The following is a 14299-nucleotide window of genomic DNA, read 5'->3' as shown; positions in this document are numbered from 1 at the left end:
TTTTTTTTTTTTTTTTTTTTTTTTTTTTCCATAAGCTTACCTACCTCTAGAGAGACAAGCTGGTTGTTCTATTTTAATAGTTATGTGACAGGAGTTTTTAGAGTGAAACTTTTCCATTAGAATCACTAGGGTAAACAAATGGAACTGACATATTACTTGAAAATTACTCCTGTTTGGTCTCAACACAAAGTAAGTCCACATCTTTAAAGTGACAGACTTTCAAATATGTCAGGTGAGTTCTTATATTTCTCTACTACCTAGGCTGTGTTCCAGGTTTCTCTTTCCTAGCTCCTTCTACATTTCAGAATGTTTTCAAGAAAATGTTTAAAACCATGGTTTGATGGGTATAGTGGAACATGCCTACAATCCCAGCACTGAGTTCTTAGTCAGCCTGGACTACATAGTGAGATCCTGTCTCAAAAAACATATGAATAAATTAAATAAATAAAAATCAAATAAATGAAGGCAATACCTGTCCCTCCCCTAGACTCCACCAGTAGCCAATAATTCAGTAGGAGGGTTAGGATCACATTAGCTCCTCCCTGATCCATGGTTGGTTACTGACAGACCCAGCCTTGTGCAGGCTCAATGCAAGCAACCATCTGTGGTGAGACCATAGCTGTGCCATGCCCTCAAAAGATCACATTTTGTGGCATTTTTTCCCTATCTTCCAGTGCATATCACTCCTTCTTCGACAATGTTCCCTGAGCCTTAGAAGAAATGGTATAAACATCATGTTTAGAGCTGAGCCCTCAATCAGCAGTCCTGGCTAAAATCAGTGGGTCACAAATGAAACGTGAAGACATGAATGTGGGAATGGGACCTGTTGGAAGGAGGGGGAGGAAGGAAAGAGCCAGTGTGAGTAATCAGAAGGCACATGCGTGACAGCGTCAAAGACCAAATTGAATAAGTAAATAAATAAAACCATCACTAAGTACAAGCTGTATCCCCCAAGCTCTGTATTCTCTGCTGCCTAGGGGCAGAGTTCCAAGTCCTGTGCCAACCCGCCTGTGTTCTTCCCATTGCTTTCTACATTGTCGATGTCATCCTTATGGTCTCTAGTCTGAGAAAACTGTCTAGACAAGAAGTGACCCAGTGCTGATGCTCTATTTCCATCAGAACAGAGCTTGAGCATCCAGGCCATGAACTCAGATTGCTTGGATTCAGATTCCTGCTCAGCCCATTTCAATTGTGCTATCAGATGCAAATTATCTAACTTGTTAGTGCTGCCTCAGTTTACTCATTTTGAGAGAGGAAAAATGGGAATATTTTCTTAACAAATCATTGTTAATTAAATACTGCCACCACATGGAACTTTCTGTCTTTATAACTTTGCCCTTTCTCCTGCTGTGATGAATGAGCTCCGCATGCTCATTGCTAACACTGAGCCACTATAAATGCAGCAGATCTGATGCCTTCTTTTCTTCTTAAGGACACCGCCCCAGTATCTGTTCACTATCCACTCTCCTAATTTCTCAATTTTTTTTCCAGTACCTTCTTACTAGCACAATAGGTTCCTTGTTTACAATTCCACTCATGCCTTTCTCTTCTGTTTGTTATAGTCTATATGACCACCGCATCCAATCTCATCATGACAAAGTCACCAGTTAGCCTTATTTTATTAAATCCAGTGGCCAGTGTGATCAGTCTTTATACTATTATATGTATGAGCCTTACTTGACACAGTTGATTAGCTTCTCAACACTTTCCTCACATGACTTCTCTGGCTACCCTCCTACTTCAATGGTTCCTGCTTCGGAATCTACCCCCCCCCACACACACACAAGTAGATGCTAAAAGATTTCTGTTTTGTCCTACTCCTGAACTTCAGCTCTGTTTGATCTATTTTCTCTCTTGGTGAGGTGATACTGTCATATGTTTTTATCATCTGTCAGAAGAGTAGAAACCAATGTGCTTGCTCATCATTTGAATGTAGTTTATATAAGAAAAAGGATAGTCAGTATGCTTTTAAGGAATCTAATCTGAGAAACTGGAAGAACAAAGCTGAAGAAAACTAGGAAAAATGTTTTTTGGGAGAAGCTAAGGAAATCTGGGGGATATAATTTTTTAAATATCTGTGGACATGCAAGTTGAGAAGTTAATTGGCAAAAGATTCAAAACAGAGAACTTGATTTGGAATCGTTTTTTTTCTTTAGAATATACCACATCGTCTAATTATGTGCTGTTATTACTCTTTTTGTTAATCTTCAAAGACACTGAAAACAAATAAATCACTTCCTTGCAATTAGAAGAAAATGGGTCAGGCAACTCTTTCAGCTTCGATTCATTGCAGTTTTGTTAGAGTTGGCTCTATTTCAATTAGGTGGACTATCATCTACCTTGTCTACCTCGTCTATCACCTATCTATGTATCTATCTATATATCTATCTATGTATCTATCTATATATCTATCTATGTATCTATCTATCATCTATCTATGTATCTGTCTATGTACCTATGTATCTATCTATGTATCTATGTATCTATCTATCATCTATAATCTATCTATCATCTATCTCTATCTATCTATCATCTACCTCATCTATCATCTATCTATCTATGTATCTATCTATCATCTACCTCATCTATCATCTATCTATCTATCTATCATCTGTCTATCATCTATCTATCTATCTATCATCTATCTATCTCTCTATCTACCTATCTATCATTATCTATGTATCTATCTATCATCTATAATCTATCTATCATCTATCTCTATCTATCTATCATCTACCTCATCTATCATCTATCTATCTATGTATCTATCTATCATCTACCTCATCTATCATCTATCTATCTATCTATCATCTGTCTATCATCTATCTATCTATCTATCATCTATCTATCTCTCTATCTACCTATCTATCATCTATCATCTATCTATCTATCTATCTATCTATCTATCTATCTATCTATCATCTATCATTTATCTATCTATCTATCATCTATCTATCATCTATCTATCATCTATCTATCTCTATCATCTATCTATCTATCTCTACATCTGTCAATCATCTATCAATCTATCTATCATCTATCAATCATTTATCTATCAATCAATCATCTATCTATCATCTATCTCTCTATCATCTATCATCTATCTATCTCTATCATCTATCTATCATCTATCTATCTATCATCATCTACCTCATCTATCTATCATCTCCCTCATCTATCTATCTATCTATCTATCTATCTATCTATCATCTACCTCATCTATCTGTCATCTCCCTCATCTATCTATCATCTCCCTCATCTAACTATCTCTATCTATCTATCTATCTATCTATCATCTATCTATCTATCTATCTATCTATCATCTACCTCATCTATCTATCGTCTCCCTCATCTATCTATCTATCTATCTAATCTATCTATCTATCATCATCTATCTATCATCTATCTATCACCTATCTATCATCTATCTATCATCCATCTATCATCTATCTTCTATTTGTCTTTTTGAGACAAATTTCCCTGTAGCCTCAGCTGGCCTGAAACTCAATATGTAGACCAGGCTGACCTCAAACTCACAGAGATCTGCCTACCTCTCCCTCCCAAGTGCTGAGATTAAAGGTGTGTGCCACCATGCCCTGAGAACCTTAGGAAAGGCAAACCAAAACGTTCCCTGGGAAATATGGAAAAGCAAGTAATGACTTGTTAGGTACAGAGCTGTTTGTTCTTCAGTGTAACGGACTGTGCTCTGTAAGAATAGTATCTTGAATAAATAGCATTAGTATTCCTAAGTAGAGGTAAAAAGAATTATTGACGAAAACATTTTTTTCCTCTCCAAATATGTTCTGTGAGCTGAAATACTCAGGAGAACAAGGCACTAATTCTAGTAAACGTGGTTCTAAGTTTCCCATTACTTCTTTTATGTTTAACAAAGCAATACTAGGTTTATTGTAAATACATCTATTAATTCTAATTCAAGTGCTTAGGTTGGCATGCAAATGTAAGTCAATATTCTTCAGAATCTCACTTTAAAGAATATTTTTATTGCATGTTCGGGGCACATAACCCTCCAGAGATCCTTTGTGGCATTTCTGCTTTAGGCTGAAGTAAATTATTGCATCTCCAATGGTGATGGGATGCTGAACGATCCAAAAAAAGTCATCTCCTACACTGAGGCAAAGTGTGACACCTCCACGTCCAGACATTTTGATGGCTTAACACTTGTCAATGAGAAATGGTGTGTCAGGTGTAATATTACCTTATATAGAACATACAATGGAATTTTAGATTTGAGAAACACCCTATACCTTTCATTTGGTATGCAAAATTAGATATTAAATCACAATATAGTAAAATACTGGCTTCTCAGGTTAACGTTTATCTGTGACACTGATGGAAGTGAGCTTAGCTTTAACTCCGTGCCTCAACAGTTTACAAAGAGAAATTAAGTTTTTATCTTAATAATGATGAGTATATGAACAGCATGTGTTTCCTATCTAAGTGTAATGCATCCATCACATATTTTATATGAATAAGTTATGTGTTCCTTTGGCCTTTACTATATGTTAATGGATATTATATCTTTTACTGTCATTAATTTATTTACCCTTAATAAAACCCACAAGATGGGAAATATTGTTGTGTCAATTCTATAAGTGAGGTAAGATCATTGTAAATAAGACATGTTAATTTTTAATAAATTTAATGTCTGTTTAAAAGTAATAGCTTCCAATACAAAGCTAATTAAAATGACTTTAAAATGTGCACGTGCAAGTAAAAAGTGAGTCAATATTTTTAAATGATACATAATTGGAATGAGCATCATTGACGTGAATTTGGTAATGATGGTTTCATGGACTAAGTTAAGGCTCTTGAACAGAATTGCGTCAAAGATTTAAGACAAAATTCACACATTGTGGGGTGGGGCTAAAGATGACTCAGTGGTTAGGAGAGAGTGCTGCTTTTGCAGAGCAGCCAAGGCAGGCAGCCTCTCAAACACCTGTGACTACAGCCCCAAGGGTCCAATGCCTTTGCTGATCTCCCAAACACCCCCTGCCCCTGGAGCACACATGCACTTAACTGTAATGAATCAAACAGACACATAATAGAAACAAAATAAATCTTTACAAAAAATTTTCAGAAATGGTCATAAAATCTTACAGATCTTGGCTATTCATGTCTTTTGTAATGTAAGAAGGATCTGAAATTTACAAGGTATCTGTAAGATACTTGGTTTTCCTTCCCCTGTGCCCTTCCCTCTTCCTCTTTCATTCTTTTCTACTGACAGTTCACAGTTATATGGAAAATGCTATGATTAAATGATATTCTTTGAGTCTCCTTTTTAATAAATATGGCGTTGTGGCTAATTTAAATACTTAATAAATAGTTGATGTAATTATGCACTTACAATAGCAATTGTATGACCATGTGATCCATGAAGGTGCTATTATCATTAATCCTCTATAATTAATATGGTATATTAAATAAAAGCAGAGACCAAGTAACATTTAAAAATAAATATATCTGAAATTCATAGGCTTGGTTAAGTTGTGAACCTTATTTTCCACAAAATTACTTATTTATTAAAAATAAAATCTTAGAGAGGCAAAAATAGGCAAAAATGCTTTCCTTGGAGCACCTTCTAAACGGCTTTTTTTTTTTTTTTGTCTTTGACTGATGAAACCCTGAAATATAAGTCCACAAACAGCAAGAGGCACACCCACACAGCATTTTAATGGGAATTGCAGAGTCTTCAGACATTCTTTCTAATATACTGATCTACCTACTGTTTATGCATGGTCTATTTTCTTTCTCTTCCATTCAAAATAATGAGTTTCTTTCTCTTACAAGGTACATTTGTCAATATCAGCTAGTCCTCTGCAAACACATCAGCCCACATATTTTTTCCTCTGCAATCCACTTCACAATGTTATTGCTTATTGTATCTCACAGTGAGCTCTATGTGAGTTGCCCAAAACTCAAACTCATAACTGCTTTGTGTGTACCAAATTTGTAGGAGAGAGAACAGTTTTTCAGGGTGCACAATCAATAGAGAACGAATGCAAACCATTTAAGACCTCCAAACTTCTTTAGCAATCAATAGTGGTGTGTATACTTTTTACAGCTTTGGATCTGTATTACCAAGATAATTGTCTGCTTTTTAACATGGAAGACCAGGGCAGGATGAACAGATCCTCCAAGGGAAACTGGGAAACTCTGTCTTTCTTTTATATTCAATAAGCACAGTCATTGATTTTATCCTCAGAAACTATCCATGGTCAGGCACTGCCAAGAATATCAAAATATCTGTTTAGAGTAGAGCAAAAATACAACAGGGAAGTTCTCTAGGTCTGCACCAGGCTACAAGCGTCAGATGAGCAATAGTCTCAATTCTCATAACTGAAGTTCAGAAACTTCTCTTCGGAATTTGGACTCATTACTATGTGCTAGAAGACCTGGCAGAATTGTATGGATTTTAAAACAGTCACGTTCCTGGCAGAGCTAATTCAGTTTACGCTGTGTACCTTCTGCAATTATTCTCACTTCTGTGATAGGGAGTGAGAAAATTACCATACACAGACACAGACAACTCTCTTCCTAGAAATAATCGTAAAGGAAAGAATTATGCAGGTTATCAGAGGACCTCAAGGAGGGGCTAAGCGCATGAACACTCAAATGAGAAGACAGGTTGAACCCTGCTGTCAACATTTATCGATACTTTGCAAAGCCAGCTTTAAGGTACAAAGTATTTGACATACTATGACACCTTCCAGACAAAGGAAGGAATTCCAATATCTGCATATGTCTATTAAAATGGAAGAGAAATACCAAAGTAACTGAATGTGCTTATCTCTAGGGGCTGGTGATGGAATGGGAAGAGGTAGACACAGCAAAAACAAAACAAAACAAAACAAAACCCAAAAACCCCAGGTCTTCCTATTTTATATTTTGAGTTTTGAATCTTGTAAATATTTTTCATTACAAAACAAATTTAAATAAAATTTTACAAATCCAAAATGTAAACAAAATAAAGTTGTAGATTAACCAAGAAGTATCTGTTAAACTGAATCTTAAAATTCAATTTAAGACATAATAATTAACCTATATGCTCCTGATAGGATATCTGCTAATATTTGCTTACATATGTATTTATCAAGGTATAGTTAATTATCATTTAAATGTTATTAGAAACCAATATTTTCTATGGAAGAGAAAAGAAGCAAAATACATAATCCAAAATGTGATTAAAAGTTTTGTAATTCTGAATTTGAATAGAAATATCAGTGTGACTCATTGATGTCTTTTTTTTTCTCCATTTCTGAGACAGACAGCAAGTTGATGCATTAGAAAATAAAGGAGTTATTAAGATTACTCAGGTCATATACAATTTTTTTAAAAAACTCAGGAGGTGACTTTAAAAGGATACAATGGGCCAAAGATAGGACAAGGTAAGAATTTAAAATAACAGCTACAGTGGCCTAAAATAGACACACCTATCACAATCCTCAACTTCGTAATGGTACACAAGCACATAAACAAACAGCAAAATGCCAAACCTCAATGGACACATTTGGGAAATGCTAGAAAAACAACTTGTCACATTGAAATCTGACAAAACGAAGAAAAGCAATCAAGCATTGATCCGCTTTGTAAAGGATAAAAATATTGAGATTCACAATTTCTGCAAGGAATTCCTTCCTAGGGGTGAGGGCTGGACACTCCAATGAAGGACTTGCTTCCCAGGAGAGAGACTTAGCTCCTATTCTCATAACTTGGATTTACAGCTAAATCCACATGTGTCTCGCCCAGCTTGTTTCATCTTTTCTCTAAATTTTAACACTGCTGACAGAAGTCATTCATCAATTCCCAACTCCTGGGTTTCAGTGGTAAGCAATGGACCTTAGATTCTGAAGACACTGTATGAAATAGGTCTTGAGATAACCAGTGACTTTTATGGAAAATGGTCTATTTAATAAATTAAGGCAGGATAATATAATATTACAATTTTGTAAATGCTTCCTGCATAGGTTCAGGCAACATTACCTGTCATTACTAAAACCATCGCCATTGTAGGCTGAGTTCTAGCTCCCAAAATTCATATATTGAACCCTTAACCTCAGAATACAAATTACATCAAGTATGAGTTCTTTAAAGAGGTGACAATGTTAAAATAAGTTTATTGGTATGGGTCTTAATTCAAATTACTGATGACCTGATAAAAGGAGAAATTTGGACATAAGAGGGAAGACTGTGTGAAGATTCAGAGATAACTGCAAAGAGAGAGTCCTGGAACAGACCTCTCTTCCTCTCAGTCCTCAAAAAGAAGCTGTTCCTACAAACATGCTGACTGTTCACTTCCAACATCCAGAATTATGAGACAATAAAGTTCTGTTGTTGGGCTATCAAGTTTGTGGTTCTCTGTTATGGAAGCTTTAGCAAATTAGAATAGTATAGTTAAAATTATAGAACTGGAGAGATGACTCAAAGGTTAAGAGCATTGACTGCTCTTGCAGAGGACCTGAGTTTGATTTCCAGCACCTACATGGCAGCTGACAGCCATCCATAGCTCCAGTACCAGGGGATCCAACACTTTCTTCTAATCTCCAAGGGCATTGTATGACATGAGTGCACTTACATACATGCAGGCAATACACTCATACACACAGATTAAAAATAATAAATAAAATATTTTTTCAAATTGGTGAAATTATTGTAATGGATAAGTTAGCAGTCAATATCTGAATCAGTTCATTGATCCTATATTACAATAAAGAAAACTTGGTTGGGCTTTGTGTATCTTGATATAGGTACATTATACAATTCTTTAAACATCCTTGCCCAAACACAGCACCACAAACAATGAATTTAAATCTTTTCAACTCTTGATAGGACCACAACAGGGGTGGAAGCAAAAAAATGGCACAGTTTTAACAAAATGTTATTTATAAAGGTATTAAATAGGAGCCAGGAATCTGTAGAGGTTTGAACACCAAGTCCAATGTAGGTACTTTTTGACATACTTTGAAAAGGCAAACAAATAATAAATTACAAGGCTGGAGAAGTTCCCTTAATCTCCTGTATTGTTACTGGTGGAATTTGCTTACTAATGCGAATAGCTTACAAAGTTGAGGTAAATGCGGACTATGACAACACAGGCAGAACGTCAAGCAAAGTGCTGGACTGCAGTATAGTTTCAAACCTAGCTACATGACTGTAGGTTAAACCTCACGATAGAGTTTCCATGAGTACTGCTTAACAGGATGTGGTGTATACATCTTACCCTATGTGTGCTCACAACGTGTGGATACAAACCTAAACACACACAGGCACTGGGTCCTACTCTAAACCAATATTGGCCTACCCACTCCATCACTGAAGCTTGCATAGACTCCTAAATCCATCTGGCCCCAGACTCACTTCTTTAGAAGACAAAGGAGAAAGATGAGGAATAATGAACAGAAATCGCTGCTGGAGTTAAAAGAGGAAGATGAAGAAAGAGTAGTTCTCACGAGGCTAAATACTAAATGTCTTCACAGAATTAAATCATTCCTTGCCTGCCATTTTTTATGGAAAGATAAACACAGTCTTTCAGCCCCCTCAAGGCCAGGCCTTGCAGAGAGCCAGTAAGCACAACCATCTGGATGGTGTTTGCATAAGAGACTGAATACATCTGGTCATTAATAGCGATAATCACTCTTTGGTTAAAAGCCATCATCTAGATATAGGAAGGAAATGCTGCAGCTGACTACTATGAATCAGGTAAGTGCATCTTGCACATATTAATTTCCTTTTTATAAACATTTATTGGGCAATTATTTGCTTTAAAAGAGATAAAAAGATTGAGGGAATACAGCTCACGTTTTCAACAATTATACAATCTGGTCCTGATGAGATTTAATTGCATTGGGTTATGGAATGAGAGCAAAGTCTGAGAAAGGCTTTTAAGGAAAAGAGGTGAAATGGGAGTAAGAGTTGGTGTGAGGAATAAGCATTGCCATCATAAAAGGGGGAAATCTGGACAGAGATACACATAGAGACAGTGTACAGATCTGGAGGTGACAGCCATCTATACAACAAGGACAGGTGAGGGAATGGACCACCCCACTTTCAGGCATAGAAGGAAGGGCCTTTAATAAGGTAGTAGGGTTACAAGTAACATATTGCCACCTCAAAAACTTAAATATCAGGGGGACAATATTTTTTAATATTCAGTTGAGTTTGAAATTTCTTAGATGTATTCAGGGAAACAATTAGAGAGTTGAAAATAATTTTATGGGTGTTTTAAAGCCACTGATTTTGTGTGTGACTAGCATGCTTTCTAGGAAGAAGACAATGATAAATAAGGAAACAAATGGGAAAGGAAATTGGGCAAGTGGGACGGAGAGTGAGATTTAGGTGGAAGAGCTGGTTCATAGGTAGAAAAGATGACTAAAATAGTACAGATCAGAAGCAACAGATTAAATCTCAGAGACAGTAGATGCCTCCCAGTTTCTGCCTCCTGTCTAGGATGTTGATGGTTCTGTTAGTATCTAGGAGAAAGGACGACAAACTTTGGGAAAAAAAACAAATGTCATGAAATAAATGGCAAATCAGGAGTGGCTGCAGTATATTCAGAGTCAGATGCTCCATATATAACTACAAATTTTTTTCTGAAACTTGTGGTTTGGGATTTTAGAAACTTAATGCTGTTCAGTTCAACGAGCACATTGAACCTGCTGAAATTGCTATAGATCACAACTGGAGACAACAGAGGAAAAATCTCAAACCAAGTCCAGTCATCATTCTTAAGTCATTCAGAGAAGTCAAAAGTTGAGTCAGCAATGGCTTTAGGAATTATGGACCTAGCATGTGGCAGAAGCCGTGCTGATGAAGATGGAAGACTCCGGAGTGATAAAGTACAGGAAACCAAGGTTGTGTGAAGACCGGAGTTCAACAAGGAGACCAAGATAAAGGATTCATTCAAGAGCAGCATCTAACGGCTTTAGTAAAAGAGGAGTGCTGGGTCTGAAGCCTGCCATCAAATGGAAATGTTGAGAGAGCAGCCTACAAAAGAGAAGCATTGGGCGTTAAATGCGGGGAATGTAGGAAAGAAGAGAAGATCAAGGATTTGATACATGTCATTGAAAGAGGTGATAAGAAAAATGAATGATGCTGCAATTTTGGGAGGACTAGGATGGAGGGTTCATAGGCCGTGGACCAAAGCAGCATTTGCTAACATAACTTACAGGAAGAACAGACATCTGTTCATTAGATCTCCAGTGGTGACTGCATGGAGAAATGCAATGTGCGACAGCCAAGGTGATTTAAGAGCAAAGGGCACAAGGAGTGGAGCCTCTGTAGGCCAGAGATCTGTTACTCAGATGCCTGGTTCCACAGTACTAGCCCTTGTCAGACACTATTCTGTTAGAATGCCTACAGGAGGGAAAAGCATCTCTTGGGTGTAAAATCTGACTTGTCATTGTTCAAAAAATCATGTGATTTCATATAAATTAGGTAGTAACATTTCATACTGAATTTGAATATAGAAGAAAATGGATTTAATTTTATGATGTAGTCTTATTATTATGGAATGCCTAGATAAATGGGCTTTGGGTACATCAATTCTATCATTTCTAAAAAGTACTCAGTATATTGGCTCACTCACAATGAGTATTAACTGGACTTATGGAAATAGATAAAGCTGCCAATAGTGTTCTCACAATTCCTCATGTCTAAGATGAGTATTGTATAACTATAAAGACACCAATATATATTATATGAGAAGGATTGTCTATGGCTTGTGCTTAAGAACGAAACATGGTAACTATTCTTTTAAAAGGCTCTAAGAAACAGAGTTTCAGTTTTACGACTAGAAAGTGTTACATCAGAGGAATCAAAGTGAATGGGACTTAATATATAGAATGATAGAAGCAATGGGGAAGAGGCCAAGGAGAGGAAATGGCTGACTAAGGGGCAGGAACTGGTGAGGCCACATGTCTCTTGGCTCTGCAATTTGGGTTCTTCCCACTCTGTTGCAGTGACAGGTGTCCCCAACTCCTGGAGAGTTATTGTTAGGCTCAAAGTCATGAGTGACTGTGCATGCAAGGTACTCAGTATTTTCTTGATTGGACAACTGCATCTGTATTCTAATCAGTAGTAGCCCAGGGAATTAGAGACACACTCTAGGAATGCAGTTTTCTCAATATCTGGTGAAGCACAATTTAGAAAACTGTGACTTAAGACTTGCTATGTAAATCCCTCATTAATTATATCCCATTATCTTCTCAATAATGAATTCGGGAATATTATAATGTCCCTTACTGAAGATGATAAAACTTAAGCTCATCAAATTAGCATAATATTTTCAAGGCCAAGCCATTGGAATGTTATGACATTGAAGTCCAACCTCAATCCTCTAACTTCAGATGTTATACCTTCTCTGTCATATGTTTTGGTCTCTCTAGGTTAGTAACAGCCCTGGTGAAGGAAAAAAACATCAACCCTGTGTGAGAACAGGGAAGAGCAGAAGAAGAAGGAAGGAAATGCATCAGGGGTAATACGGGATTCTTAAGGAGAAAGCTGATGCCATAAAGAGATTAGAATCCATGTAGCAGATGCGTAGTTTGTTTCTTTTTGGATGGTCATGTTTATTTGCAGGCTACAGACTATATAGACCTGGTTAGTTTCCAAAGAATGGAAAGCAATGATGTATAATCTGGAAGGAGATATTTACTCTTAAATAGATATATTGAAAGGAGGATGGAGTAGAAAAACATGGGTTTGGGAGTCAGGGTAGCTGAATTTTAGCCTACAGTTATTTCTTTGTGGTCTTAGACAAGGCCCTATGTTTTCGGTGTCTCAACTTTTTCTTTTTCTTTTTTTAGTTGTCCTTGAAATTTTCATATATTTTTATAATGTATTTTGATCATACCACTGCCCTCCCCTTCTTTAAATTCCCTCAGGACCCTCCCTTCATGTTTCCCTCCCGTCTCCATGTCCTCCTTTTATTATTATATGTTGATTTACTTTTTTTAACCCACTGAGTCCAAATAGTGCTGCCCATGTATGCATGTATGGGACCATCTATGGAGGCATGGGGGGAAATCTACCAGTTGTCACACTGCCAAAGTGAAGAGACTTTCCCTTTTCTAGCAGCCATCAACTACCAATAGCTTCTCAACTAGAGGTAGGGTCTAGTGAGCCCTTCCCCACTACTCCATGCTGGATGTTTAGCTGCTTTGATCTTATACAAGTCTTGTAAGTTCACCTGTGTAACAACCATGTCATGTCCAGAGGACAGCATTTCAAGTTGCAAAATGGGGTGTATTTAACTTTATAATTTTCTGACATGATCTTCCTTTAACTAATCCCCATTGTAACAGACTGCCAAGAACTTATAAAATAACTGTACTGAAACACTAAAGTGAGAATTTGACTTTCATTCTTGCAAAACATACAGCTGCCTCTTATTCTCCAACAAAACATCGATGATATACTGTAGATTTCACCTGCTTCCAAATAGATCACCAAGGTGACATCAAAGTTTGAACAACAAGTCACAGTTTAGTTATTGCTTTGGTAAAAGTAGAAATGAATTTTTAAATATAGCCTAAAATTTTAAAATAAATAAGTCTTTATGTGAAAAGTAATTATAAGCTTCTGTAAATGTACTATTATTCCTTTGCAACTTATTAAATAAGCAAAACCTAACAAAAGAACTACTAGCATATAAAGCATTGCTGATAAAAATAAAATATAACGTTCTCTTTATACGTGAGTCATAAGCAAAACAAACACACTGCAGTACAGAATGCCGTTGAAATAAATCAGCAATACCCTGAAGACATGAGATATATCATGTTCATGGGTTAGAAGACTTCATAAATTTATGACATTAATACTTTCCAAACTGATCAATACATTCAGTACCTCTCAGGAATAGCCCCAGGGGCTTTATTCTGGTAGAAATTGACAAGTTTCTAAGGGTGATAGAGGAATATAAAGAATATACAATATCAAAAATATTGAAACATAAATGCAAGATTAGAGGACTCACATTGTTTTTGTGACTTGTCTTAGAGCAACTGTAATTAAAAGAGGATGACCCTGTGCAGGACTAAGCAAACAGAATGGTGGAAGAGAACAGAGAATAGAAAAAGATCTCCATGGATTTGATCAAAGTTAGCAATACAATCCAACAGAGAAATGTTTTCAACAAATAATACCTAAATAATTATAAAACCGTAGGAAAAGTTGAACCTCTACCTTTACCTCTTGCAAAACCCAAAACATTTAATATGAATTAAGGTACATTTGGATCCCAAAATATAACCACTGAGGTTTATACTGATTTTTCTCAATG

At 36.4% G+C, this 14299-nt stretch overlaps 1 protein-coding gene across 1 annotated transcript in view; it reads right to left on the bottom strand.

The window, feature by feature from the left end:
- Positions 1-14299, bottom strand: part of Gabrb1 (gamma-aminobutyric acid type A receptor beta1 subunit) — a 388517-nt gene that overhangs the window by 233239 nt on the left and 140979 nt on the right. The gene's annotated exons all lie outside the window — the stretch shown is intronic.

This window comes from Nannospalax galili, unplaced genomic scaffold (assembly GCF_000622305.1).
Source record: "Nannospalax galili isolate Female #2095 unplaced genomic scaffold, S.galili_v1.0 scaffold318, whole genome shotgun sequence".
NCBI classification, from domain to species: domain Eukaryota; kingdom Metazoa; phylum Chordata; class Mammalia; order Rodentia; family Spalacidae; genus Nannospalax; species Nannospalax galili.
Note: the sequence above shows the minus strand (reverse complement) of the source record. Positions and strands in the feature narration are given on the sequence as shown.